Source organism: Mauremys reevesii, linkage group 18 (genome assembly GCF_016161935.1).
Source record: "Mauremys reevesii isolate NIE-2019 linkage group 18, ASM1616193v1, whole genome shotgun sequence".
NCBI classification, from domain to species: Eukaryota; Metazoa; Chordata; order Testudines; family Geoemydidae; genus Mauremys; species Mauremys reevesii.
Genome location: NC_052640.1, coordinates 5,992,515 through 6,006,822, shown reverse-complemented (window position 1 = coordinate 6,006,822; position 14,308 = coordinate 5,992,515).

The following is a 14,308-nucleotide window of genomic DNA, read 5'->3' as shown; positions in this document are numbered from 1 at the left end:
GGTTCGCTTTACCAGCGTCCCACTCTCACGGAATCCTTCCGCCGCGAGGGGGCGGGAGCAGGGAAATAGATCCGACCTGAGCTTTAAAGGCAGCATGTGCCCGTAGCATTGCACGGGGATGGTGTGTTCGGAAAGCGCCTTGTAGCCAGATTCCCCAGGCGTGCAAATCTGGTTCCTAATCGACTAGATGAGTGTGTGAAGATTATTATTACTGTCAATCCTGCATAATTAATAGAATCAATAATAATTAACAATCCATAAATATAATACATATAACATTAATATCAATCTTAATTTGCCATAACAATGCTAACTGAAAAATGATCAATAACTATGTCAAGTGATTATTAAGTGCTGTTATTCAGACATCATATTTTGAGACTATTTGCTCTATTGCTTAAAGGCTTCCACTTTTTTCTTTTAAACAGACCTGCCCAGCCACTTAGAACATCTGGATTTACCCTGGAAAGCAGCTGTCTGACAACCACAGATAGGGGGAGTTTGTGTAAGAAATGTAGTCTGTTGGTTATAGGGTGATCAGATGTCCCGATTTTATAGGGACAGTACTGATTTTTGGGTCTTTTTCTTATATAGGCTCCTATTACCCCCCCACGCCCCATCACGATTTTTCACATTTGCCGTCTGGCTGCCCTAGCTGGTTAGAGCACAGACTAGAGCCTCAAGAGATTAAAGTCCTGGTCCTGCAAGGTGCCCAACATGAATGAACCCCAAATGGAGCGCCCCGTGTCTTCAGCATGGCTCTGCATGGGTGCAGGGCTCTGACTATGCAGAGCATATTGCACAATTGGGTACACAGATTCTATTCCTGGCTTTGGCAATGACTCACAGTGTAGTGCTGGGGAAGTCAATTTCTCTGTTTCTCAAACCCTTATCCTCCAATGAACTCTATAAGATTGTAGGGGTGTGGCCCTGGGGCTCCCATGGCCCAATTGGGGTCTCGGTTGCTCCATCAATAAAATGGGGTAAATCATACTGACCTACCTCCCAAAGGTGATCTGAAACTTAATTCAGTAATGGCCTCAATCCTGCCAATACTTCTGCAGATAAGTAACTATGTATGCGAGTCTCCCTATGCCTCTAGTTATTTCCAGGATGTTTGTTAAGTGCTTTGAAATTCTTGTAGGAAGGCACAAGACATTAGCATATCCTTTTAAAAATATTTTATTTTAATCCATATTTAAAATTATTTTATTCTATATGTAGTAGAAACACATTGGAGGCAAAGCCAAAAACAATTAAAATCAGCTGAGTTTCTGACAAATTAAATTGCATTGGCAGTGAGATGGTCTGTGCTGGCCTTTACTATTGCTCACTGCTTTGCATGTATGATTGAATATTGTTTAATGGGTTTATTTACTCCTAGTTTAATTTGCAGGGACGTCTCTGCCAATCCAGTTTCCTCCTCCTCCTCTCTCCAAGATAAATTGCTTCCACTGTACACATGCTGCATTCTTCACACAGCAGTTATATAATAATCATAATAATAATCATTATCATGGTGGGGCCAGAGCAGAGTTCAGAGTGATCATGGTGATGAAGGAAGAAACTTGCAATCTCAGCAAATTTTAGAGCCAATAACAGAGAAGCAGTTGAAAGGAAATAGATGTAGAGACCATAGGTAACCACAGGCATTTGCTGATTACAAAATGCACCTTCAAAATTAAGCTCTGGAGTGAATGTCTATCCTAATAGGTACCCCAGAGTCAAATGCTAATCTCAGAACAAAAGTAACCCCACACTGATGTAAATCTGGAGTAACTTTATTGTCTTCAGTGTGACTGAGATCAGGATCTGGCCAGCCACGTGCAATGAGTTGCTATGAGAAACTCAACTTTTGTATTTTCCAAATTTGTGTGTTTAAATTCAAACCTCATTTCCACCTACTCCTCCTTCACTCCCTACACTTCTTCCTTCTTCTTCGTGCTCTATTTCTCTCCATCTTCCATTTACAGCTTTGCATCTGTTTTCATGCTGCCTCTTCCCTTGGAACAACTTCCCAGTTCTTGCCCACCAAACACCCTTTCTCTCTTTTAAATCTCTCCTTTAATTCCATGGGTCAACTTCTCTGCCAGCTGATTCCATTTAACTCAGTAGAGTTACATCAGCAGAGAATCTGGCCCCCTGTTTCCAAGGAATCTTTCCTGTCTTGTTCTCCTTGCCAATAAGGTCTCCATCCACTCTCATATTTCAACTGCTGTTCCACATCTTGTTTCTCTTAGAGGCCTAATCCTGCAAGGTCCTGAGCATCTCCTGTGAGGTGCTGAGTACTTTCAACTCCTGTTGATTTCTGTAGGAGTTGGAAGGGCTCAGCACCTTGCAGAATCAAGCCTTTAGGATTCAATCCTGACAGCAAAGATGTCAGTGGAACCACTCACCTGTGTGAAGTTACTTGCGTGAAGCAGGATTGGCCTTTACAACATAAACTCTTCTGGGCAGGGACTATGCCTTGCTCTGAATCTGATCATGCAAAGTGCAGAGGACTAACAATTCCCAGTGGCCTCAGCAGGTGCTGAGGGTGCTCTGCACCCTGTTTAGGATCAGGCCCTTTTTTGCAAAGCTCTATGTACACTGACAGTGCTACATACACTCTGACTGTTCTAACACTAAACCACAATTCATATCCATAAAATACATTGTTTGCAAACCACAATCATTACTGTGACATTTTAAAATGAAATTTTCTGAAATCAGCTAATTGTTCTTTGCAGAAAATAGCAGGTATCACTTGGCAACAACATCGTTGCTTTAAAAAAAGGGCACAGCCAAAGTATTTTTAATAGTTTTAATTTATTCCCCTCCGTTATTTGCTTCAGGGTGTTTGTGGGAGAAAGAGGCAGGGAAATTCCTCCATCCTTTAAACTCTCAGCTTGCTGGTTTCAAGCATTCAATAACTTTCCAGCCTAGAGAACATATCTCTCCCCTCCTCTCTGTTTTTCTGAGGTTTTCATTATACTTTGCTAAATACATGATGACATGCTATTTGTCTCACTCCACAGCTTCAAGACCTTTGGGTTGCTTCCTCCCTCTCCTCTAGGAACTAAACCAGTAATTTATTTATTCCATAAATAAATCACTGGTTTAGAACTCCTTGGCAGCCTGAATATGAAATGCCCTTTTCTACCCATTTTTCTCCTCCATTACAAGCATATAAACTGCATTATTTGTAGTAGACTGTCTCAATCTGGGCTGTTGGGGCTAATCGTGTTTAATTAATGCTCTTTTTTATTGCCGTGAATGTGTCGATCATAAGAAATGTGAATTATCCACAGTCCCCATTGACTTAGGTTACATATTTGCTAAATCTACGGAATTCCATGTGTTTTAAATGAAGAATTACCTGGATTTTGCAAACATTCTAAAAATAAAACTGAATCAGTGTTGGCTTTCCCAAGCTAGACTTTCAAATTAGGGGGGAGGGATAGCTCAGTGTTTTGAGCATTGGCCTTCTAAACCCAGGGTTATGAGTTCAAGCCTTGAAGAGGCCACTTAGGGATCTGGGGAAAAAAAAAAAAAAAATTTGGTCCTGCTACTGAAGGCAGAGGGCTGGACTAGATGACCTTTCAAGGTCCCTTCCAGTTCTAGGAGATTGGTATATCTCCAATTATAAAAAATAAAATAAAACATGGCTTGTGTGTTTCCATGGCTCCTATTGTTTCCAGCTGCTGTTTCCATCTAGGGAAAATTTCTCCACATTTTATTCAATCTTGATGTCTAAAAAAAGTTTGCTGACCCAGAAGCCTCGGATGTTTAAAATAAATAAATAAATAAATAATATATGGAGCTATACCTATCTCCTAGAACTGGAAGGGACCCAAAAGGTCATTGAGTCCAGCCCCTGCCTTCACTAGCAGGACCAAGTACTGATTTTGCCCCAGAGCCCTAAGTGGCCCCCTCAAGAATTGAATTCACAACCTAGCTCCCTGTGCAGAAATTCCAAGTAAGAAACCACTGCCCTGTTCCTAGAACCAACTAGCTTGAGCCTCTGCCCCCTCCATTTAATTGGTGCAAAAAATGAATGTAGACGAGTCCATAGTCAAACATGTGTAGTCTGCTTCCTTCCAGAAACTACACTAAGGGTAGGTCTACACTTACCTGCCAGGTCGACGGGCGGCGTTCGACTTCTTGGAGTTCAAACTATCGCGTCTAATCTAGACGCGATAGTTCGAACTCCGGACGCGCTCCCGTCGACTCCGGAACTCCACCGGAGCGAGTGGCGGTGGCGGAGTCGACGGGGGAGCCGCGGACTTCGTTCCCGCGGCGTCTGGATGGGTGAGTAGCCCGAACTAAGGTACTTCGACTTCAGCTACGCACGCTGAAGTGAAGTCGCTGAGTTCGAGTTCCCCAGTGTAGACCAGGCCTAAGTTCTCTCTCTTAATGCTTAATACATAGTTCTGTTTGAGCCCTCAGCCCCTATGTATGAAACCTAGGAAAGCACATAAGCTCCACATTTTCCTTCTGAACTGAAAGGTCTCACAGTGGTTGAGGCATCAGCCTTTTCCTTTGCATGCAGTTGTTTTGCACTAGACAGGGCTGAGCTGTTCTCGTCTAGTGCTGTGCAGGAACCAGAATTTTCACGTTGTACGAAATGCCACGGTTTTGACATTTGTTATTGTTTTGAAATTTCCCACAATGTGACATGTTTGAAAACTATTTACTTCAGGTCATTTGAAACATTTTGTTTCAAATTCAACATTTTTTTACTAATATCAAATACAAGAAATTTAAAAACAAAAAGTTGTTTCAAAACAAAAAAAATGAAATGTTCTATTCTGAAAATGTCAGAGGAAGATTTCAATCTAATCAAAACGCTTTTTTCAATATTTTCTCTAAATTAAATTTTGTAAAAATTGAAATGTTCCCACAGGAAGTTTGTTTCAATGAACCAGTATTTTTTGACAGAAAAGCATCCCACTGGAAAATTTCTGACCAATTCCACTCACGCTGTTGGTCACAAAGGAAAGCATTTTAAGCACACCCCTTCACTTTAACAAGTTGGTCAGTCTGTGATCACTTTGCATCCAAGAACTTCTCAACATATGTACTTACATGCTTTGTAACATAGGGAACTGAATTCCCCCAGTGAAAAGTCTGGATCATATGCTGAAACAGGAGCAGTGGCAGCTCTAGCTCAGAAATGTAGGTGTGGCACTGTATCTTGCGTTAGTTTCACATGGATTGATGAAAGCACTTAATGAAGTGCTCCTAGATGCCTTAATGCCGTGGCCTGGTTGTTCAGGAACAACGTGCAGTTGCTTTGCAGCCCCCCAATGAAATGTGCACTATGCAACTGGGACAATGGAGTGGCTGTCCTGAAACATGACCCGTTTCTCCACTCACACTGATTTTACACCAGTGAAAACAACTAACTTCAATGGATTTATTCCTGATTCACACCAGTGTGAGAGGAAAATCAGGCTCTCTGGACATTTGTCTGGAAGGGCTATAAAGAAGAGCTGTGTATAGAGTTAGGATGAAGGTACATTTTGCCTTGAGTTTTGTTCTCCTGGTTTCAAGGGGGGCAGAGCTCCTTTGTACCTTACAGTGGAAAAACCACCACTGAACAAGAGGAGGCACAAGAACAGGGCCACCCAGAGGATTCAGGGGGCCTGGGGCAAAGCAATTTCCCTTCCATAAAAAAAAGTTGCAATACAATAGAATACTATATTCTCGTGGGGGCCCCAGCAGGGCCTGGGGCAGATTGCCCCACTTGCCTCCCCCTCTGGGCAGCCCTGCACAAGAATGAAAGAAGTCAGCCTGGAACAAGCCAGCTGAGGCACTTGAAAGAACAAAGCAATGAGTTGCAAGAAACCAGAGACCAAAATTGGGGCAACAAAACATCGAGGTGAGGGGGAAATCCCTAAACATTGAACAAAGGGGCGTAACAATTTGTGAGTACAGTAAGTGCAATGCCAGCCAGAGACACAGTCACACGTTTAGGCTGCCAAAAAGACAATTGAAAGGGGCCTGACTGTCCATTTCTATGCATCCAAAATTAGCACTGGCTCCAATGAAATGCAAGATGGGACTGCATGAGCGCTCACCGAGCTACTGAAGGCAGGAATCTCAATACAGTCAAGCTATTCCCCATGCTGAAGTTAGATGACCATAGTTAAGGGGATGTGAAATCACCGTTCCCTTTCCCTCCTTTCCTGTCTGTGGACCAGATTCTGATCTCACTCACACTGGTGTCAGTCCATAGTCACTCTATTGACTTCAATCAGTTACCTTGGATTTCCACTACCATACATGATCTTAGAACCTGGCCTTATGTAGGTAGCTGCCTTTATTTTGTTTGTGCGTGTGTTTATTTGTTTTCATTCTCACCTCCTCCTTTCAGCTCTTCTATTAGTGTAAACTGGCAGATTTTCAGGAGCTAAGCTGTTATTACATAATGTTACACCAAAAGGTATATGAATGAATTCAGAGGAATGTGTGACTCAAGCCAATTTTGAATCACTGAGCCCTCTGAATTCATTCAGATGCCTTGGACATGCCATTGCAGGCTGTTTCTTTGCCCTGGAGTTTCCTGGAATCCAGCAGTAATGCCATAGGATGACGTCTTTCAGATTTTGGCTCTTGCCTTTTGTAGGATCAGGCTGTCAGAAGTATTGATCAAGTGCAACATGTGCTGCATCTGCCTCCTGAGAGAGCTGCCATGCTCAGCAACCACCTACTTCACCCCGAATTAAGAGAGTTGGATCTCTCTAATACAGTTATTTACAAAAGGAAGCATCTCTGCATCCCACTGAAAGAGGTGAAAAATGTAAAAATCTCCAGGGAAACCGCAGGTGACTCAGTAGGCCACACTCTTCCATCTGAATAAGGGTCCTATCAGCTTGCCTGGTCGTTGCAGAACGATAAATCCTGCTGTGATCCAGCGGGTGGTACTACCAAACAGGCCAGTTCACCCCTGAGGTGGCTTCCTTTGAGTTAGGTAAGCTGCAGTCGGTTACAAAAACAACAAGGAGTCTGGTAGCACCTTAAAGACTAACAGATTTATTTGGGCCTAAGCTTTCATGGGTAAAAAAACCTCACTTCTTCAGATGCATGGAGACAGTAGGCTATGCCTCTCTAGTGCCCCCTTGGGGAGAGGGCAGGCAGTGCTCCTGCCTCAGAGTTCGGGGCACAGCCCTCCAGCTGGGCTATTCAGGGCGTCTGCACCCGTACAGGGTGGAGTTAAAGTCACCCACACCAGAAGTCAGGATGCTTCTCCCACCCACAAAAAGCAGTCGTGGGCCTTTGGGAAGCCAGAGAAGAGAGAAAAGTACCAGCCCTTCTCCCTTCGGAGAGGGCCTGGGCAGCCAAGGGGCTCAGGCTGTTTCTCCAGTCAGCAACCCCCAGCTGTGTGGTCACAATGCCACTGAAATTTGATCTGGCCACCCCTCCCTACTGACAGGGGGGCAGCAGGGCCAAATTTCCGTGAGTGATGTTGCAACCCGGTCCCACGGGGTCACAAAGCCACTGAAATTGACCTGACCGCCCCTCTGTGCGGATGGAAGGATGTCCAGGCCAAATGGTGTCGCAACCTGCTGCGTGAGGAGTCTGTTCCTACACAGCAGAGCACAGGGAAGATCACTAAGAAGTAAATTCCTGGCAGCATTGTCTCATGCATTGTGTGGGTTAGAGAGAGGGGAGACTCCTGGGCTGAGGGAGACCCAGGGTCCCCGTGGGAGGAGGGGAGATGAGCGGGGACCAGATTGGGGTCCCAGCTGGCGGAGGTGGGGACCAGAATTTCCTCCCCTGAAATATCTGAATTGGCATCACTACAGAGAACGCTGAGTTACAATCCTGCCACCCTGTACTTGGCAGGGATCCTCCTTTTCCAGGACCTGCCCATCTCCAGGCTTGACAGCGCTCACAGGTGCACAGAGCAGAGGCTGCCTGTGCCCAGACGAGCTCTTTAACGCCTTCCTGACCGAGGTGCGGGATCTGCTCCGCCACATAAAGACAAGGGCTTCAGGATACTTCTGCGGGAAAGCTGCAATGTAACTGTCATTGACGCTACGGGCCCCATCCCAAAGCCTTCATCACATGTTTAGTCCAGGTGGAATACACTCCTGTGCACAGAGACAACACAAATCCCCAACACCACTTACATCCTCACTGGAGGGCTTAAGTGGGATAACGCTGGTTTCGGCCCTCAGCGTAGCAGTGAACGGGACCCCCAGTCTATACTCAGGCAAGTGTCCCACTGATTTCAATCGGAGCAGGACTGGGCCTCCGAAAAGGGGAATGTAATAAAAAAATCCAAGGCAAAACGCACAATGAGAAGAGCATCTATTTTAACACGGCAGCTGATAATAAAATAGCCAGGTGCCTACATGAAATTAAAATTCCTTTGTAAACAGGTTTAAGCATTACATTTCCAATGGGTTATTTGTACTAACAGCAAAGGAAAAGGGGCATTACAAGATATGAAGAAATCCTGACAAAGGGGTTTTTAGGACTTTGACACCCATGTTTCAGACGGAGATATTGTATACTCTGGGGTGAAATGACCATTGTTAGCAACTGCCGATGACGTTTTTCAATTGTTGGCAGTGAATCTCAACTTTACCTAATCAGTGCTGGATAATGCTGCAAAATGGGTTGCCAGACTGCACCAATGTTAGGGCAATGATAGATTTCCCAGAGTGTCTAACGCAGAGACAGCCATAGTCAGAATGTACTTATAGTGGTCTTGGTTATAGTGAAAGCCTTTGAAACAGCTCAGTACATTTCAATGGATTTTCACTCCTTTCAGTAAAGCTGCCTTCCACTTCCAATGAAGTTTCCCTCTGCCATAAATTGATTCCACTGGGTTGACACTCCCCCTGCTCTTTGAATTCAACAATTGTGACTAGGCAAGTGTGCTGCATTCCCAAGGGATCCTTTGGCAGAGCAACAGAGGAGAAGGAAGTTGCCACTACCTCATGTGGAGATGGGGAAGAAGAAATTCCTAGGGCATAGTCTTGCTGCAGCTGCTCCTAGAAAGATGCACTGTGAAAAGGAACCAGTCTGGCTACAGCTGCTCCCCCCGGGAATCAGTTGGGTTTTTGAGATCCTGTGGATCCTCCCCTTGAGCCGGGGGGTGGGAGGGGGAATCCGTTCCCAGAAACCCAATAGGTACAGCTGCTCCCCAATAGAAGAGGAGAAAATAGCTGCGAAGAAGCTCTACTAACAGCTTTCTCTGGCCCCTGAGGGTTTATCTAGATTATTATTACCAGGGTTTGTCTGCACTAGAAATTTGTAACAGGAGTGAATTCATTGCCAATTAACTCAATGTAGTAACAAATATAAAAGCAAGTGATGGTGCTCCTGAAATGTCTGAGGTTTATGTTAGGGCTTGGAGGCTTTGCCACAGAGTTGCTAGAGTGAAAAGTAGGGGACTTTTTCCTGTTAGGTCCTCTCCTGTTTCCTGGACCACTCAGTTCCTATCTGGAATGCTTAAGTGGGATCACACTTGGTCCCTATACCTTGTTTTAGCCCTCCACACAAGAGTAAAAATCACCCTTATGTTTCTCCACCCCCGCTGTTATAGGAGACCACATTAGGGCTGTCAACCTTTTTTTTTTTAGTTTACAGCTCTGCAGCTGCTTGGCTGTATCCCTTTGACAGCAGCTTTAGCCATGCATGAAGGGGACAATTAGATGTCTTCATTTCAGCAGGATGCAACATACCTGCAGTATTCACCTCTCCTACAAACTTACTGCACTCTGCCAATGAATTTCATCCACCTTTGTCACTGTAAGCTACTGCTGTGGGGTTTCTTTCCCCCTCAGTAGCATGTAGGTCACCAGACAGCTTTAGGGACCCACCAGCTGACAGTCAATCCTTAATTTTGAATCTGTGCATCAACCTTTCTGGAGGCAGTAGAAGCTAAGGCTGACTTCTTTTTGCATGGTCGTAATTAAATGTCTTTCCCAGGACAATATTGTTGCCAGTATCATTTTTTAAAGAAACAAAAATGAAAAAGGTTCAACAAGGTCCCACTTGCCTTTGTTTTTGAGTGGCTCAGTCAAAATGTAAGGAGCCTGTATTCCTTCATGAAAAGGTCATCTATATTTTCAGTTGAAATGTCTCTTTTTCTTTGTCTGCCACTTAACCTTGCAGATTAACCATTGTTAATGTCAATGCCCATGAGCTTGTAGGGGTTATTGCTTTGCGCTCAATGGATTGCTGAATCTGCTGGCATTGCAGCCATTCCACATGCAAGCCCAGAAAGTCACTCAATGCTCTAGACAATGATTTGGAATAAAATACATACAGGACAAACAAAATGTATATTAAAGCTAATACAAGACAACGTAAATTTAGAGCGGGGCAATACAAAAGTGACTGGCTGAAGGACAAGCATCTCAGAAAGGGTTAGAGGACTCCGTACAGGATGTAAAAATAGACCTGTAAGGAGATGGTTTTGTCACTGACTGAATATGGAGATGAAGATAATAAAAATAAATAATTAGCACGTCCCAAGTTCCTTCCTTCTGAAATCTCAAAGAACGTAGCAGAAGTGAATACAGTCCCACAGTCCCCCTCTGACGGAGGTAGGTATTACCATCCCATTTTACAGGCTCATCTGCCTTAATGCATCCGTTTTCAACAGTGGTCTCCAATGTTGGGTGTCCCAGTTTTTGGGTGACCAACTTGAGACGTTTAGGATCTGATATGCAGAGGTGCTGAGTGCAGCTTCCAGCGGCCACCCAAAAGATGGAGGCCACTGAAATTAGAACCCACTTTTCAAATATATGCAGTTTGCTGAACTAGTGTCTTGTTATGTGCTTTCTGAATCGTTTGATCATCTTGCTACCTTGGAATCCTTTTTGACACTAAATTGCATGATGTGCCAGTTGGAAAATAGAGAAAAAAATACATTTTCCCAAATGATTTTGTCTGTGGCTCATTTCGTTGCAGAAGCTACAAGGACCTTTTGTAGGTCTTGCTCTACTTCCCTCCCATGCCCAGTGGCTCCTGGTCCTCTCTGTGCTTTTGCTGCAGTGTCCGTCCTGTCCTCTGAGCCTGGTTTGCATGTTCCCAACACCCCCTTTGATGCCTGTGTGGCTTCCCTGTTTTTCCAGTGTGTCTCACTTTGGAAAAACCCACCATCTGCCTTAAACAGACTGGATATAGAAGGTTCAATGACTCATCATTCAGTCATATGCACACTGCTTTTTCCAGATATGCTTATTTGGCTTGAACTGAACCTTACAGCTAGAGGAGCTTAGAGATCTCTGCTTGGATCTTGGAATACCTATGCTCTTGTAGTATTGCAAGATCATATTCCAGAAGGGTTCACCCTAGCCTTTATCCTCCTGAAATAATTAACTAAAATGAGCAGCATGCAGTCTAATGTGTGGGGATCATTAGAATAAGATTAACCCCTCTAAAGCCTATCCACTTCATGTAGAGCACCTTTTGTTTAGGAAGAGGTGTCACTGGCCAAATAATTCCTCTGCTCCAGTGTTGGCTGGCTGGCTGCAGCCTGCCACCCCAGAAGGCTGGCTGGCTGCATTTCAAAGAGGCTGTATGTACATAAGATGTGCAATTCTTTAGGATGAAAGTTACTAAAAATCAAATATATGTTAATATCAAGTTCTTTGGTATCTTTTGGTTTGATGCATACTGCAGCCACTTGCTACTCATAGTTATTTAAGATAGCTCAGGCCATCTTTGGTGGGCAAGCTTTCTCTAACTGTAGCAAGAATTTTGTTGATGAAAGTTGCATGCAAGGGTAGGAATGTTCCCAGTTAGCTGCAATACAGCAGGTGCCAGCCATAACATTTGCATGAGAAACAGAAAGGTGATGAGGAAATCAAATCTAAAAGCAAATGTAGTGAGTCACTTGGTGAAACTGTAATAACTCTGCTGTTATTTGCTGTACCCTGAAACCAGGGCAATAGGAGAGAGCTGTAATAATAGTTTGGGTGTAAGCAGCCAGGATAACAAGAACTCGCCCAGTCTCTCACGCAGCAGAAGAGCTGACCAAGTCAACTAACCCACTGCTGTTTGCCTCAGTCATCAGTGCTTTAGCAGCACTAGTTGATTAGTATAAACATTGTAACATGACTGAAATCTGCAACTGAAATGTCTATAATTTTATGTGAGACAAGGTGGGTGACTTCTGTTGGGGAAAGAGACGAGCTTTCGAGCTCCACAGAGCTCTTCTGCAGGTTTGGGAAAGATGTTTTTATGTGACTATTATTATATTTTGGAATTTGACCTTCAGGTTGATGAATTCCTCAGACAAAGCCAGCATAATTTATCTGCAAAGCAGGTGTGGTTCAGAAAAATAGCATTTAATGCCTCTTGTTGGTATGCTCTGGGTTCACCTGCTAAAAGATTTTGAGCGCCATATCATTAAGTGATTATTTATGCTATGCTCTTCAGTTTCACCTTTCTTGATGATAAAGTTATGATCTTGTTAGTAAAAAAAATTAATACACCTCAAAGGATGATAAAAAATGCCTGTATTGAAACATGTTGGATTTATACTTTTATTGCACTTCCAGTTTTTATACAGGACTTACTGTTTGTGGCGGTTATTTTTCCTGATTCACAGATTAAAACAACCTTGAATTTTTGTTGTGCATTGAACCAGCAGGTTCCTGCAGGGAATTTGGTATTTGACTTTTAAATGGAAAATGAAACAACCACTAAATAACCCTATTTTGTTTGTATATTTCTCAAGATTAAAGGTTGTCAGCCTGGCCACTCTATAACAGTATAGTCATGTATTTCAAAACCAGTTGCATTAGATTTCATCCTTCACTATTTAATGTCTGATTCTGCAGCCTTTACTCACAATAAGCAGTACTTACACAAATAGCCCCACAACAGGAGTGTTGTGCTAATTTCGGGCTTTGAGAGTCTCCAGAAGCTGGATGTCACAGATAATAACAAAACTTCTAGGATACTTTGATCCGAACAAAGTCTAAAACAATGCTACATTGTAAGGGGAGGTGCCATACGTCAGGGTTGAAGATTACTTACTAAGAAGGTGCCAGGTCATTATATGATATAAATAGGATTATTGATTTTAGGTTAAAAATAGGCTGGGAAGTATTAGAGTTTTATCAGTAAATGTTGATTTCATCATACGCACACAAACTGGTGAACAAATATTTCCAGCAAGAATAATCAAAATGCACAGACAGGCAAAGGAGAAAAAATGCTGCTTGAGAACTTATCACAGTTTGATTTAAGGATAGTTACTTTGCATATTTTGAAATACGATGATGACAACTTGTGTTTTAATGGTTATAAAGCTTTAACTTTTTGAATCTCAATGTCTACTATCATGAAATAGTTATTGGCTGACCCCCTTCCTCCATAACTTCCTGCCACTGTGAAAGTTTAAACAGATGAAAATAGAAAAAAGCTTGAAAATAAACATTGATATTATCTGTCAAAATTAGAAAAAAATAAAAATTGAATTCTGCCAAGCCTTGTTAAAACAAATAAAACACACACACAGCCTGAAAGCAAACATATCAAAATTAAATTGTTAATGGAAATAATACAGTGAAAATCCCTCAAGTGTACAGTTTTTGCAATGTTGAAAATGTTTTCCATAGTGGCCAGATGGACCCTAAAAAACAAGCTAATACACTGACAGCTATGGGAACTGCTTGAGTTTGTAAGGGCTTTTCAATACAAGTAAAGCATGCAGAGCCAGGATCATTACAGTTCCTTAGAGTATACACAGCAGGCTCATGGGAAATGGAAAACGGTTACTTATCAGTCTGACAGAAATTAGTGGCTAAGTATGTCCAAGAAACACAAGGGATTGTAAAACAAGTGTTGAACCATATGTATTCTCAAACACTCTCTCTCTCTCTCTCTCTCTTTCTTGGACAAAAGGGCTCACTAATACGAAGTCTCACTGGTAGCCTCTCACTGATGCTGAGTTTATTATTCAGAAAGCAGCCTCTTATTATCTGTTCCAGACCTTTGGCCAATTTCCAGTGCTTGCCTTAGCAACCATGCCCACAGAACTGTGTTTAAATATGGCTCCAATGCAGTTGCTCCATAAACAGGTTGTAACGCAGTTGAGCTGCCCTGTGTAGACATAATACAAATTTAAGGTAAAAAAACATAGTGGAGGCTCAGCTTTGCAGTTGTGTTTGGTCTATGTTTAAATATAATTTTTCCATGTCTTCTTTTTCAGTCATGGAGGAGCCCAGCTTTGGATTAAGTTACTCAGGAAAGTGTTCTCTCTCTCTGTCACTGCCACCTCCACAAGCATCTTTTGATGTGGCTTCCGTCTTTACTTTCCAAACAACAGGTGAGAATAGCCACACCCCCTGTC